The sequence below is a fragment of the Myxine glutinosa genome, chromosome 11 (assembly GCF_964187855.1).
Source record: "Myxine glutinosa chromosome 11, kmMyxGlut1.1, whole genome shotgun sequence".
NCBI classification, from domain to species: domain Eukaryota; kingdom Metazoa; phylum Chordata; class Myxini; order Myxiniformes; family Myxinidae; genus Myxine; species Myxine glutinosa.
Window position 1 is genome coordinate 83,391,212 of NC_136271.1, and position 14,613 is coordinate 83,405,824.

Sequence of the window (14,613 nt, forward strand, 5' to 3'; positions counted from 1 at the left end):
GCCCCGTTAAAACGCGATCGTTGAGGTCCATAAAATGTCATCGCGAAAAAAGTGGGGTCGCGCTAAATCGGGATTCAAGAAAATCAGCGTTCAAGCTGACCCAATGTTGACCTAACATCCTAAAACATCCTAAAACAACAAATAAAAACATTCAAGAATATTAGCAATCATCATTTACAGTTTATTTCTCAAAAAAGTGATCGTGTTCCTTGCTTGAACGTAGCATCTCGCTGGCTGCGAGCGAAATCTAGAATGCTTCTGAGTTGGAGGATTTTTATGTGGTCCACATCCTGGGTCTCCAGCCAACGGAGGCTAGCCTCGAGGTGTTCAATGGCTTCAGACACTTTTGGGGGTGGGGGTGGAGGCTCTTCATTATCATCTTCTTGTGGCTCGAGAACCGGTACACTTGCCTCCGCCGGTGCTATAGTTACATTACGGACGGCATCCGTCAGGTGCTCATATGTTGGGCATTCGTCGTCGGCAGAGTGCCACTGGGGGAAGCTCTTCTTTGCTCCATTCAGACAGCTTCTCTGCCTCACGCACATCTTCCTCTGTGAAGCCGTACAAATCTGGCTCGTCATCATCGTCTTCCGTGGTGGATTGGCGTGATGAAAAGGCTGGCCCCAGACCCTTCTCCCAGCATTTCTCTACACATGACGAGCTGATTGCTGCCCAGGCCTTCCCACCTAAGTGCCAAACTTCCTTTACGTTCAGGCTTTTCCGATAGGCTTCAAGCGTTGTTGAGTCGTCTACAATTCTACAAATTAATTCCCGCCTGTAATTCTGCTTGAACACGGACATGATCCCCTGATCTAGGGGCTGGATCTTGGATGTAGTGTTCTTGGGGAGGTAAGAAACTCGGATCTTTCCGTCATGGCTTACTGGGTTGGCAGCTGGTGGATGAGCGCGACAGTTGTCGAGCAAAAGAAGAGCTTTGGGTTCTAGCTTTTGCTTCTGCAAATGAGCGCTGACGGCAGGCACAAAAGTTTTGTGAAACCAATCCTCAAATATGACACTTGTCATCCAAGCATTGCTGCTGTGCGTGTACTCGAACGGTAACGACTTCATGTTGACATGGTGGAAACGGCGGGACGAGCGAGATTTGCCAATCATGAACGGTTTTGACTTATGTGTTCCAGTCTTGTTTACACAAAACAACAACGTCATGCGATCTTTGCGTTGTTTGAACCCCTCACGTTGGTGGGCATCATCTTTGCTAGCCAGTGTTCGGTCTGGGCTCATCTTGTAGCAGAGGCCTGTTTCGTCACAGTTGTACACTTGTTCTTCCACGTAGCCACCTTCTTCGAAGAGTTTTTAGTTCAGCCGGGTATTCGCTGGCAGCGGCACTGTCGGCTGAGGGAATTTCTCCTGACACTAACACTTGAGAAATCCCGTGACGGCGTTTAAACCGGACTAGCCACTCATTGCAAGCTTTGAACTGTGAGGGTTTCTCCGTTGATCTGCTTGTCAAACTTCTCGGCTTGAGCTTTGAGAATAGGACCGGAAATTGGAAGGCCTTCTGAGCGAGCTTGAATGAACCACTCGTACAGGGAGTCATCGAGGCTGAAATATTTGGCTGTCTTCAGGCGTTTGGCTTTTAGTCCTGCTTCTTCTTCAAGTTTGCAAAGCGACGCACGCAACTTTTCTTCTTGAGATTTCCAGCCACGAAGTGTTGATTCCAGTATCCTGAGGTCTCGTGCAACTTTAGTTTGACTTTTAGTCTTGATCGCGTCAAGTGCGTGAAGCTTATCTTTCACAGAAAAAGATTTTCTTTTTCTAGCAGTTTTTTCCATTTCCGGAAAGACGTTCCGGAAAGAGCAAAAAAAAAAAAAAGGTCCAATGACTCATCGGGTTATATCCGAATTCGCGTTAAATCGGGCCACGTAAAATCGGGGTTTCACTGTACCTTCTTTCTGAATAATTGTTTTATAGGAAGGAGTGCCATATGAGTGACCTCCTCTGGCAGGGTGTAGAGCGGGGTGGAGGCTGTTGTAGTGCTGGGGTGGGAAATTAAGGGAGGGGTCTGTGGGTGGAAGTCATTGAATTGGAGACTTTATTTTACTGTGGGAAGCCACATACTGCTGCACCACACCACAACATTATAGGACCTTCCCGCTGCCAAGTTGAGGCTACGGTTGTAGGAAATTGTGATGTCATGGCCTTGCAGGGAATAAAGTGATTTAGGAAATGTGTATTGATTATTAACCTCGCCTGAAGAGAGGGTAATGCATTTGAGTCCATTTGTTTGTCTGTTTGTCTGTCTGTTTGTCTGTCTGTTTGTTTGTCCGCACAAAATAAATATGATTTTCTCTGCAACTGTTGGTCTGATTGACAGGAAATTTTCACCATAGGTGCAACTCCACCTGTATAATTTTTTAATGATAATTATGACATCATACGTCATGTGGTGTAGCTAACCCCTTCCTGCTCTAGCAGGGAAATGGCCTTAAAATGCGGTTGTGTTGTATACTTCATGTAGTATGGGTGCCATCTTGGAAAAATCGAAATAATTTGCACCACTATATCTCCGAAAGCGCTTCAAAGAAAAAATTGAGACATGGCTCATTGTAAAGAACTCTCCATGGGGAATAAAATATGTTGAAGATGATGTATTTTGACGTCATAATTTGACAAGTACAAAACTTCATCCAATCGAGATGAAATTTATTGAGCGTCATCTAGGGATAAATTGATGGAGAAAAAAAATGATAACGTCATCGGTCACGAGGGTCGGCCGCCATCTTGGAAAAACCGAAAAAAAATGCACCTCTATATCTCTGAAAGCGCTGCATAGGAAAAATTGAGATGGCTCATTGTAAAGAACTCTCCATGTGGAATAACATATGTTAATGATGATGTCTTGTGACGTCATAATTCGACAAATACAAAACTTCATCCGATCAAGATGAAATTTCTTGAGCATAATCTAGGGATTAATTGGTGTTGAAAAAAAAAAGAATGATGACGTCATCGGTCATGTGGTTCAGCCGCCATATTTGTCTAAACACAAAAGCCTTAAAAACCACCGAAAACCCATCCTGGTGAGGATCTGCAATCTCTGATTGCTTTTTTTAGTTGATGTATATGTATGGATATTTGGGAATGGTCCACTCGGTCCTGTGCGACATGATATGCGCTATGGAGGGCAGGTAGCCCTTGAAAATGGCTAGCTAGATTTATAAATTGGGTATTTGGGCTCAGCTGACAGCTGAAGTAGGTGACATCCACTGGAAGACGTTGTCAATTAGATCGACTTTTGAATTTGAAGGCCGAAGCAGTCATTTTGATTGTTTCCTGTGTTTGAACAGTCAAAGACTGCTGAAATGGTTCTAGGTAGGAGCAAGTTGTTGGGTAACACGATTCTTTAACCTAACATGATCTCTAACCTTTGACCTCAAGACCCCAAAATCTATTCAGTTCATCTTTACATCATTATACACACCTGTACCAAGTTTGATTTATATCCCTTCATCCATTCTCAAGTTATAGCGATAACAAAATCCAATCATGGACAGATGGACGGACAGCCGGACAGACAACCAGAAAGCATAATGCCTCCGTCGACTTCATTAGTGGAGGCATAAACATTTCCAGCCTTCCTCGTGTTAAGTTAACTTTCATTTAAGGTAGAACCCCTTGTTTTGTGTGTGTGTGGGGGGGGGGGGGGGGAGGGGTGGAGGTGGGGGGGGGGGGGAGGGGGAGTGGTTGCCTTCTTCTCTCTCTGTCTAAAGGGCACCATCGTGGACAAGGCAGGGGTTGAAAATTGATGAACTTTTTGCATATCCTTTGAATTATTGTACATTTTGTGAATTTTATTCAGAGTGTAGTACGGTAAGAAGTACAGGTAGGGTAGCTGTGGTTCGCCTCCCACAGCCCTCTCTAATTTTGTGGATAAGATAATTCGGTGTGAGACAGTAATGATACACCCCTAACTGTGATTGGTGAGGATGCCAGATCATGTCCCATCACAGCTATTGCTGCATGATCTGGAAACAACAAGAGCCATCTGCCACATGGACACATTAACTTATGCACATTCAATCGCAACCAGGAGGCATCGCCATTGTTTTAGGAGCCATCACCAAAGAGCCCAAATAACGACGAAAGTCAAAGGGAGCTTTGCTTTTCATCTGCTTTGTGACAGCATTTGACTTTGGTGTATTTGCAATGTGAGAGGACATTCTGTGGCTGCAGTCATGACATCCTTGTGTTACTATCATGACAGCGCTTGTCCAGGTCAGGGAACTTCAATACGCAATCGTAGAACTCACAAGTGCTTAAAGCAACGGTGATTGGTGGATCGAAACACAATGTGTCCATGTGGCAGATGGTACATTTGGGCTTCCAAATACGATATCTGCTCTTTTTATTATTTATTTGTGATCTGGTATTGTTTGTGTGGGATGATCAGTGTGTGTGTGCTTGTTACCCTCACCAGAGGAGAGGGTATTGCATTTGAGTCCGTCTGTTTGTTTGTTTTGTTTTGTTTGTTTTGTATGATTTTCTCTGCAACCATTGGACCAATTGACAATAAATTTTTTACCATAGGTGCAACTCCACCTGTAGAAAATGTTAATGATAATTACGATGTCATAGGTTGAGTGGTACTGGCGCCATCTTGGAAAAACTTTGCACCTCTATATCTCATAAAACGCTGCAAAGAAAACATTGAGACATGGCTCATTGAAAAGAACTCTCCATGGGGAATAAAATATGTTAATGATGATGTCATACGTGCCTCCATTATGATGTCATAATTCGACAAGTACAAAACTTCATCCGATCAAGATGAAATTTCTTGTGTCATCTTGGGATAAATTGGTGGAGAAAAAAAAATGATGACGTCATCGGTCACGTTGTTCGGCCGCCATATTTGTTTTAACACAAAAGCCTTTAAAACCACCAAAAACACGTCCTGGCGAGGGTCTGCAATCTGATTTCTCTTTCTTGTTGTTTTTGTGCTTCTGGGGAACAACCATGGCTGGGTTCATATCCAGGTTGGACATGGTGACGCATGGGTTGTGTGATTAGTGGAATTTCCATTGATTGTCGTGCATGTGTGGGTGTAATGTTGGGAACGAGCGTTGTTGTTATTTGCTCTCCTTGTCTAGATGCTCTCACTCTATTGTTACGCCCCCCCCCCCCCCTTTCCTCTGGTCTCGGTGGACCTCCGAACTCCGAGAGGGTCCCCGGCAGAAAGATGTGTTATCCCTGGTTGAAACCCAGCAAATAACGTCCCTCAATGGAACCAGCAAATGAAACAGCCGAACCAATGATGCAACCACACCAAGTTCTAAACAACCCATACTATATTATAAATCACACACAAAGAGCCATACAGCAATGGGGCAATCACCCCTACTTTCAAATCTTACGATAATATCCTTGTCAAGCCCCTTAACCCCACTCACGGCACCTCCCCCAATGTCTCTGCTCTCCTCCAAGGCGAAGTCCCAATGTCTCTGTGCGCTCCCGCGATCGGTGAGTCAAGGCCCGGTGGTCAATTGAGGCGTAGATGAGCGAGACGACCCCGAGGTCACGTGCTCAGCCCCCAGCAGCACAGCGGTGGTGAGGAACCTCCCAAAGATGCGCTCCGACGTACACGTTGCGGTTCAACCCGCGAGCCTCCGTATAATTCTCACGTGTCCCTTTCTGGCACAGCCGTTCCCGGCAATTCACCATGGAATAATGTCCAGCCGACACGACGAAAGCCGGTTCATGGCCGGGTGCTCGCGTGGCCAAGATGATGGACGGCTTTCGCTCCAACCCGGATTCTCAAGGCCTGGATCCTCCGGAACCTCAAGGAGAATACCCGACGACACCGACTCCACGCACTCCGGCGATATTTCTTATCGAACGAACTTCCCTTCAAGGACGCAAAGTTCCCTCGCCCAGTATGTCAAAAGCTCGGCCCTGAGCTTCAACCACCACCTACCTTTTTTCCTTCGCTCCACCTCTTCCGGTCTCGATCCGGATTTCCGGCCACATTTTACCAGGAGCGCTTTTAAATCTTTTACTCACAACAACCCTTTCCCTTAAGTCACAATAAGCATACTATCTAGAATACTTCGAACCAGCAACACTACTCATAACAACAATCATTAAGGCCGAGTCCGTAACACTTCCCCCCTTCAGGAAAGAAAGTTTGACCACAGTGAAAACTTTCTTTGTAGGCCAACTTGTAAACAAACCAGCTATTGCCTCCTGATAGCACGTTTTCCCGGGAGGCCGAGCTGAGTATTCCCTACATGGACGCCTTTAGGAACGTGAAGTTCACGGTTAGTCCGTGCAGGAACGTTTACTACATGGACGCCTTTAGGAACGTGGCGTTCACGGTTAATCCGTGTCGGAAAGTTCACTACCTGGATGCCTTTAGGAATGTGGCGTTCACGGTTAATCCGTGTAGGAATTTTGGCTGGGCTGCTCCGCAGCATTCAGTGCTTCAACTCTTTCTAACTTCCCTAAGATTCACGGTTGGACCACCTGTCACTGTAGTCACGTGAATAACGGTTCCTTCTCGGCCGCTACCCTGATAGTCGTCCTTTCGGGAGCTGCCGTAACTCTGGGAGCCTCCATAGCAATATCGGCTGCAGCCACCACCAACACTACCGCCAAGTTGTCCTCTTCTGTAGCCCCCTCGACGCTGACGAAATGCCTTCCCGACTGTTATGGTCCGACCCTCCAACTCCTGGTTATTCAGATCCTTTTCTGCATTTCTGGCATCCTTTGAGTTTTCAAATGTGACAAAGCCAAACCCTCTTGACTTTTGGCTCTCCCTGTGTCTTTGATCAGCAGCACTTCCAAAAGCGGTCCATATTTGTTGAAGGTAGACTCCAGAACCTCTTCCTTTGTTTTGAAGTTCAGTCCACCTACAAAAAGCTTGCCAACTTTGCCTCCATCCCTGACTGGTGTGGTGTTATTTCCCATATCGGACTTTTTCACAACCATCAGGTTACTAGAAACTTGACCCCCAGCCAAATCATTCCCAACCACAACTGATACTCCCTCTACAGGAATAGTGGCTTGCAACCCCACGGTGACCGGTCCTGACACCAAAGCAGACTCTAGATTGATGACATGAAGGGGAGCGCTAACCCAGCCACCGATCCCCTGTAACCGAACACTATCACCCATTGCTGTACTCTCCGACAATGGCAAAATGCCTTCAAGCATGAAGGATTGATGTGCTCCTGTGTCCCTCAATACCCTAAGAGGTCTTGGGTTAGTCGAGTCTCCCTCCAGTGAGACAAACCCCTCATAAATAAATGGTTGGTAACTCTTCTGCGGGCGATTTCCCACGTTTGCCATCGCATTCGGTGTTGTACTAGTCGGACTCCGCTCCTGATTTTCCTTTCCCAAAGCATGACAGTGGGACATCAAGTGTCCTGGTTTATGGCAAAAAGCACAAGTAGGCCCGGAGGAGAATCTCGTGGTCTGCCTCGAGGCCCACGGAGGATATGTCTGCCTTGAAACCGTTGACTTCTGACCTCTAGAAGTCGTGATATCAGAGTGGTCCTCCTCTCGAGGCCGCCCCCATGAATTTTCGTTCTCCGCCCCTGCCGTACCATAGTTCCCCTGGCTAAGCCTAGGCGAGAAGTTAGGGTTGCGGAACCCCATCCTGTGGGTTAAGGCATAGTCATCTGCCATGGTCGCTGCCTCATACAACTTCGGTACTTTCCTTTCCTCCAGGTGTATTTTAATGTCCTCGTGGACACACTGATGGAATTCCTCCACCAGGATCAATTGTCGCAATAGTTCGAAGTCTTTCCCAACTCCTTTCGAATCGCACCACCTATCAAACATGGTTTCTTTCAATCTGGCAAACTCCACGTGGGTCTCACTCTCCCTCCTCCTGGCATTCCGGCATTTCTGCCGGTAAGCTTCCGGGACCAATTCATAGGCTTTGAGAATGTGTTTCTTCAATACCTCATAATCTGCACACTGGTCAATCGGTAAAGCCGAATAAATCTCTTGAGCTTTACCCACCAGAACACTTTGCACTAGTATGGACCAGTACTCCTCAAGCCAGTTTAACTGTCGAGCCACTTTCTCAAAGTGTGGAAAAAAACTTGGCTACCTCCTTCTCATTGAAGGGTGGGACCAGCCTCACATGTCTGCCAACATCCCAGGTGTTCTGACTCGGTGTCGAACCAGTCAGCAGGGATGGTACCTCTCCCTGTTCTCTCATTAACTCCAGCTCCTTGACTTTAATTTCCTGCTGACGCGCCAATTCACGGTCCTTTAACTCCCTTTCGGCTCTTCTCTCCTCTGCTTCGAGTTCTCTTGCAGCTCTCCTTTCCTCTGCTTTTTTGTCTTCTAACCTTTCCTGGAGTTCTCTTTCCACTCTCCTTTCTTCTGCTTGTTTCTCTTCTAACCTTTCCTGGAGTTCTCTTTCCTGTGCTGCTCTTCTTTCCTGGTGTTCTCTCTCCTGTACTTTTAACCTTTCCTGGAGTTCTCGTTCCTGTGCTTTTTCCCTTTCCTGGCCCTGTAATTGCATCTCCAGTTTCCGGAGCTCCACATTTTCTTGTTCTTCTGGTAACCAATCCCAGGCTACCTCTTCCCATGCTTTTAATCCCACCATAGATTGTATCACCACTGTCTGCAACTCTGCCTTCTTCATATTAGTTCGGACCTCCAAGCTAAAATGTTTGGCCAATTTCCAGAGGTCCGATTTTACTAACGCTCTGAACTGTGCTTCACTCGGGGTCACCGTAAACTTCTCTGCGTCAAACGCCATAGTGACTACGGGTAACACCTGTTAACCTTCACAAGAAATTTCTAACAAACAAAAACAAAAGTATTATTTTTTAAATTTTTTGTTGTTTGTTTTTGGAAAAAAATTGGGAATGTTGGAAAAAGTTCCAAACTTGGGAATTCTTTCCCGGACTAAATTTAGGAATTTTTTTAGATCCCGGACGCAGACCCAATTGCGAGCCCACGAATATCAATTTGGACGAGCCCCCAATTTCTGTTTTGCCCCCCCCCCCTTTCCTCTGGTCTCGGTGGACCTCCAAACCCTAAGAGGGTCCCCGGCAGAAAGATGTGTTATCGCTGGTTGAAACCCAGCAAATAACGTCCCTCAATGGAACCAGCAAATGAAACAGCCGAACCAATGATGCAACCACACCAAGTTATAAACAACCCATACTATATTATAAATCACACACAAAGAGCCATACAGCAATGAGGCAATCACCCCTACTTTCAAATCTTACGATAATATCCTTGTCAAGCCCCTTAAGCCAACTCACGGCACCTCCCCCAATGTCTCTGCTCTCCTCCAAGGCGAAGTCCCAATGTCTCTGTGCGCTCCCGCAATCGGGGAGTCAAGGCCCGGTGGTCAATTGAGGCGTGGACGAGCGAGACGACCTCAAGGTCACGTGCTCAGCCCCCAGCAGCACAGCGGTGGCGAGGAACCTCCCAAAGGTGCGCTCCCTCCCGCGCTCCGGGAGTCAACGCCCGGTGGTCAATTGAGGCGTAGACGTGCGAGACGACCCCGAGGTCACATGCTCAGCCCCCAGCGGCACAGCGGTGGCGAGGAACCTCCCAAAGATGCGCTCCGACGTACACGTTGCGGTTCAACCCGCGAGCCTCCGTATAATTCTCACGTGTCCCTTTCTGGCACAGCTGTTCCCGGCAATCCACCAGGGAATAATGTCCAGCCGACACGACGAAAGCCGGTTCACGGCCGGGTGCTCGCGTGGCCAAGATGACGGCTGGCTTTCGCTCCAACCCGGATTCTCAAGGCCTGGATCCTCCGGAACCTCAAGGAGAATACCCGACGACACCGGCTCCACGCACTCCGGCGATTTTTCTTATCGACCGAACTTCCCTTCAAGGACGCAAATTTCCCTCGCCCAGTACGTCGAACGCTCGGCCCGGAGCTTCAACCACCACCTCCATTTTTTCCTTCGCTCCACCTCTTCCGGTCTCGATCCGGATTTCCGGCCACATTTTACCAGGAGCGCTTTTAAATCTTTTACTCACAACAACCCTTTCCCTTAAGTCACAATAAGCATACTATCTAGAATACTTCGATCCAGCAACAATACTCATAACAACAATCATTAAGGCCGAGTCCGTAACACTATCCAGTTTTTGTCAATTGTATCAGAGTTATCTGCTATATAAGAGAGCCGTTGGTCTGTGTGTTGCCATTTTTCTCAGAGATGGCTGAATGGATCTTCATCAAACTTTCAGAGGTTCAGCAGTGACTGCTTGGGAGTGTTGTAGGCAAAAAGAAAAAAAATTGAAAAACAAAATTACGTTTTTTGGATTAAAAAAAATCGCTTTATCGTGCCTAAGTCTTTTTGATTAATGAAAGTTATATACAAGTACACATTCGCATAAATAAATACAAAACAATTACCAGACATTTGAATACAAATACATCAAACAATTCTGGAAGCAGTCGAAGTTGGTGGTAAGGCTTCTTCTTCTTCCTGAACGTCATCATACTTAACTCAGAAACTTGTTGCACAGCACATTCAGCAGCATATATGCAACAAAAAGGTAAAATGATGATTTCACATTTGTGGTGGATTCTGAATTGGATGTAATTGCTTTTCCATTATATTTTCTCTCATTTCAAATATGTTAATGTTTCTTTTTCTCTTGAGCAACGCCACGTACTCCAGCTATAAACACATATACACTTTACTCGGGGGACAAATACAAATACAACTTTCTCTGGGGGGTAACATAGGCTATGTGGTCGCGGCCTCATGCGGGGGTGTGGGGACCGGGGTAGGGGCGTAAATTCTCTATGTAAATATGTGCCGTGTAGCGCTACCTGGTGATGGTGGCAGAGGGTATTGCATTTTCCTTTTTTTACCTGGGCAAAACTGAGGGTAAAGCACTCTTTGCACAGGTAAATTTTTCCTCCTTCCCTTCCCCCTCCCCCAAAACAGAGGGGCCTGTCAAAGCCACCCCCCCGGCCCCCCCCCAAAGATATATATGTAGTATATATATTTCCCCTCTCTCTCCCCTCCCCCTTCCACTCCCCCACTCCCTTCCTCGCCCCTCTCTCCTGCCCCCACCTTCTCCCCCGCCGGCAACACCGGGTACTCCTGCTCGTGTATTCTATGGGTATGTCCACATTTGCCCCAGTGAGACCACCCTCTCGGCTCTTGACGTGCATGCTAGGGTCCCATCAAAGTTAAAAATTGTTGGCCTATTGCAGGCAATGACGTGTTATGGCTGACTGTGTCACGTTTCCAAGCCTAACTTCTCTATTAAGATAATCTAAGCTTTGTTTCAAATTCCCTCCAGTTTCACTAATGTATAATAATTGGTAATAGTCTCTGCATGACGAATGGTGAACGTTTAGCATGTGATGAAAAGACGTCCGAAATGTGTGCAATTTGAGTCGATTTATTGATTAAACCAACAACCGAACCCCACTCATCTGTTTTCCGGCCCCAAACTGGCACCAGAAATCCCTCGATCAACCAGAGCCCAAGCATATTTACATATTACAAAATCAAAGGCAAAATTATGCCACCACAAACTAATCCGGATTTGTCACCAGTTGATATTGTGTCCTTTGGTTTTGAAAGGACATTACGGATGTTGCATATTGGGTTGTATCCGACACCAATCTGTGCGCTGCGTACTATCTTGTCAATCATTTCAGAAAGTCCCGGATACTACGTCATTACACAGTGCCCAAGCGTGTCTGACTACTTCCGTTCTGTTTGTTTTGGATCCTTCAGTGTGGGGAATATCCCTTTCTTATTCCTATTTTTGAGCAGCACTCTAACTAATCCAATTTATTTTATTGCATCAGTTTTGGAAGATGACACAATCCATGCCCGCACTGCCAAAGCCCATGCACCACTGTGTTTGTGGGTGATTGGATTACAGGGATTAAAATCCAGTAATCTGTGTCGGCGTGGGTTTCCTGTCAATCGATGTCTTGAGGTAGCCATCAGGCTTCCTGTAATCCACCACATCCAAAAAGGCCAACATGCTTTCTTTTACAATTCCATTTGTGAAGCGAATACTGGGAAATACCCGGAAAATTTGCCCAAAAAGGTGGTGTATGCGCAATGACAAAAGTGTTATCCATGTACCTGTTCCGATATTGTGGGAGCCATTTCTCATGAGATTCGAATATATTTTGCTCAAATTTCTTCATTACCAAGTTATCCACAACAGCAGAGACGGGTGAACCTATAGCGGTGCCAAATATTTGTGGATAGTGTGCACCAACCATCATTGATGAAGGTGTGTTATTTAAACCCATCTTCAGCAAGCTCCCGACATTCTCAGGTGTTAATTGGCTGTTCTGACAAGCTATTTTCCGATCCTTAGAATGTTTCAACCGATCGAGCGTGGAACTCATTATAAATACAGGTTGTGGCAAAAATAGGTATACAGTTCATTTATTTTTCTTTTCTTTTTATTTAACCCGAAGACATAAACGTTCTATATCTAAAACAAATACAAAAAGTTTTAATTAAAACAAAAGCCGCGTCGATATTATAGGCACAGGACATTCCTTTTGATTCGATTACTTTGTGGCGGTTACCTTATGTGCAGGTAACCGCATGTGGCGGTTCCCTTATGTGATTACCTTATTTGGGCATAATACACGTGCACGGGCCTGTTGGACTTGTGGTTGTGCGGACGTGACGCTGTGACGCACGCGCGGTTGCCGGAGCCACGCCCTCCGAAGAGGGCTTTCGGCTTTATATAAGCGTGCCGACTTCCGTTCGAGTTTAGTGTGCTGGATCTTGCTGTTACAATAAACCATCTTCGAACCCTACAAATGGCCTCGTTCTCTCGCCTTCCGCGACTCCTAAAACTTGATGTTATTTTTGTGCAAAGTGAAAATATATCTCGGCAATTTCCCGTGTGTGGCGACGAATTTTTAATATATTGTTACGGCCGCGGTTAAAGATGTTATTTTGACCGAGCGGTGGTATTACCGCGACCGAACAGTGCTTCCTTGATTAATACCCGATTTGCCCCAAACTTTGGCCGGATCGCGCCACCGCTACTCAATCGGGAAAACTCTAAAGCGACCGAATACAAAGAGGAAGAAGACGTACAGAAGAGTAATTGGATTTATTATTTACACATATAATCAAGAAGAAAGGAGTCATGTTTATTTACAGACGAGATTAGATACACAGTGCAACGCTAGCTTACCTACAGTCTTAATTAACCCAGGGACAGAACAAACACGGACAGACTCACGCGGGGAATGATGATAGGACTGGTGGGAGATGGATGGCTGGTGGGATAGGGAGGTCCAACTGGTCCTGCAACCGATCGACCCGTTGGGCAGCTGCTGCTGCAAACTGCCGTCCAGGCCTCACGCTGCTGTGGCTGCAGTTTCGGTGGCTCCAGCTGCAGCAAATGCAGTTGCGGTGGCTCGAGCTGCAGTTCAACTCTGGACTTCTTGGTTGGACTCAACTCCTTGGACTCCCTCTCGTCTCTCGGTAAAGGCTCATCTCTTTTGGACCTCCTCTCGTGTCTCTGTCAAAGCTCATCTCTTTGGACCTCCTCTCGTCTCCCTGTAATGGTTCATCTCCTTTGGGACACGCCCTGCCTGCGGGTTATATAGGCCCTGCCCCTCAACCTTCGCGAACCTCCTCGATGTTTCTCTCCACACCCTCTCCAAGTCCAACCCCTTGTTCGTGGTTGGTTGAGTGGGGCTGACTCACTCCTCCCCTCTATGACGAGGTGGGGACCCGCCTTTCTTCCCCAACCCTGCCTCGTGGTCAATGGTGGATGAAGAGAAAACCGCCCAAAATGCAGTTGGCAATGCGAATGGCAATTGACGAAAAGGGGGGATGGAGGTTTTTGGGAATGGGAATGAAGGGAATCTATCTCTTTCACTGGTGCAATGGAGTATTTCAATTAATGGGAGACACAGCCTTACCCTAAAACACATAATAAGATATAACTATTGAACAGGGGTATTCTATGATTGGCTGTAGTGTGGATGATTTATGGACTAATTATGGGATGCCCTTTGACCTTTACACAGCTCCGGAGGCAGGAGGCGCAGAATAAACAATAATAATAATACACACAATCAAAAAAAATACAGTCCTCATATCCGCAACACTGCACCCTCCTCCTCTTAGGCACGTCCCGGGCCTACAACTTTTATTTAGTGTGACACGTAGGTGTAGTTCCCTCTACTTTTAACCTGACCCTGAGTGTGACAGTTTTTAAAACATAAATAAATGTGTCCCGCTGCTCCATTGCACCCTGCCTAACAGACATACGCCCACAGTTAACCGAATTGCGGAATGGTCTTCAAACTACACACTGACGGTGGGGAGCATTATTTACAATGACTCTGCTTTTATTTACAAAACTAACCCAGGACCTGTAATTGTTCTTTCTGGGGGGGAGACAGTCTGCTCTGCATCGACGCACCATGAAAGCACCCAAAAACGCACCAATACACCCTCAGGCACCAATCGGTGCCCAGTCATCATAGTTCGTCAATGTTCAATAATAAAAATAAACCAACAACCCCTAACCCTGCAGGTGGTCTCTTGCTCTTCGGCTCCCTCTGCTGGTTATTATTATTGTCTTCCAGTTGTTGTCTTTCTTTCATTGCTTTTCTTACTGGCGGCCTATTTGAACTGA

General features: G+C 46.4%; 1 protein-coding gene across 1 annotated transcript in view; it reads left to right on the plus strand.

The window, feature by feature from the left end:
• Positions 1-14,613, plus strand: part of CSMD3 (CUB and Sushi multiple domains 3) — a 1,283,181-nt gene that overhangs the window by 995,013 nt on the left and 273,555 nt on the right.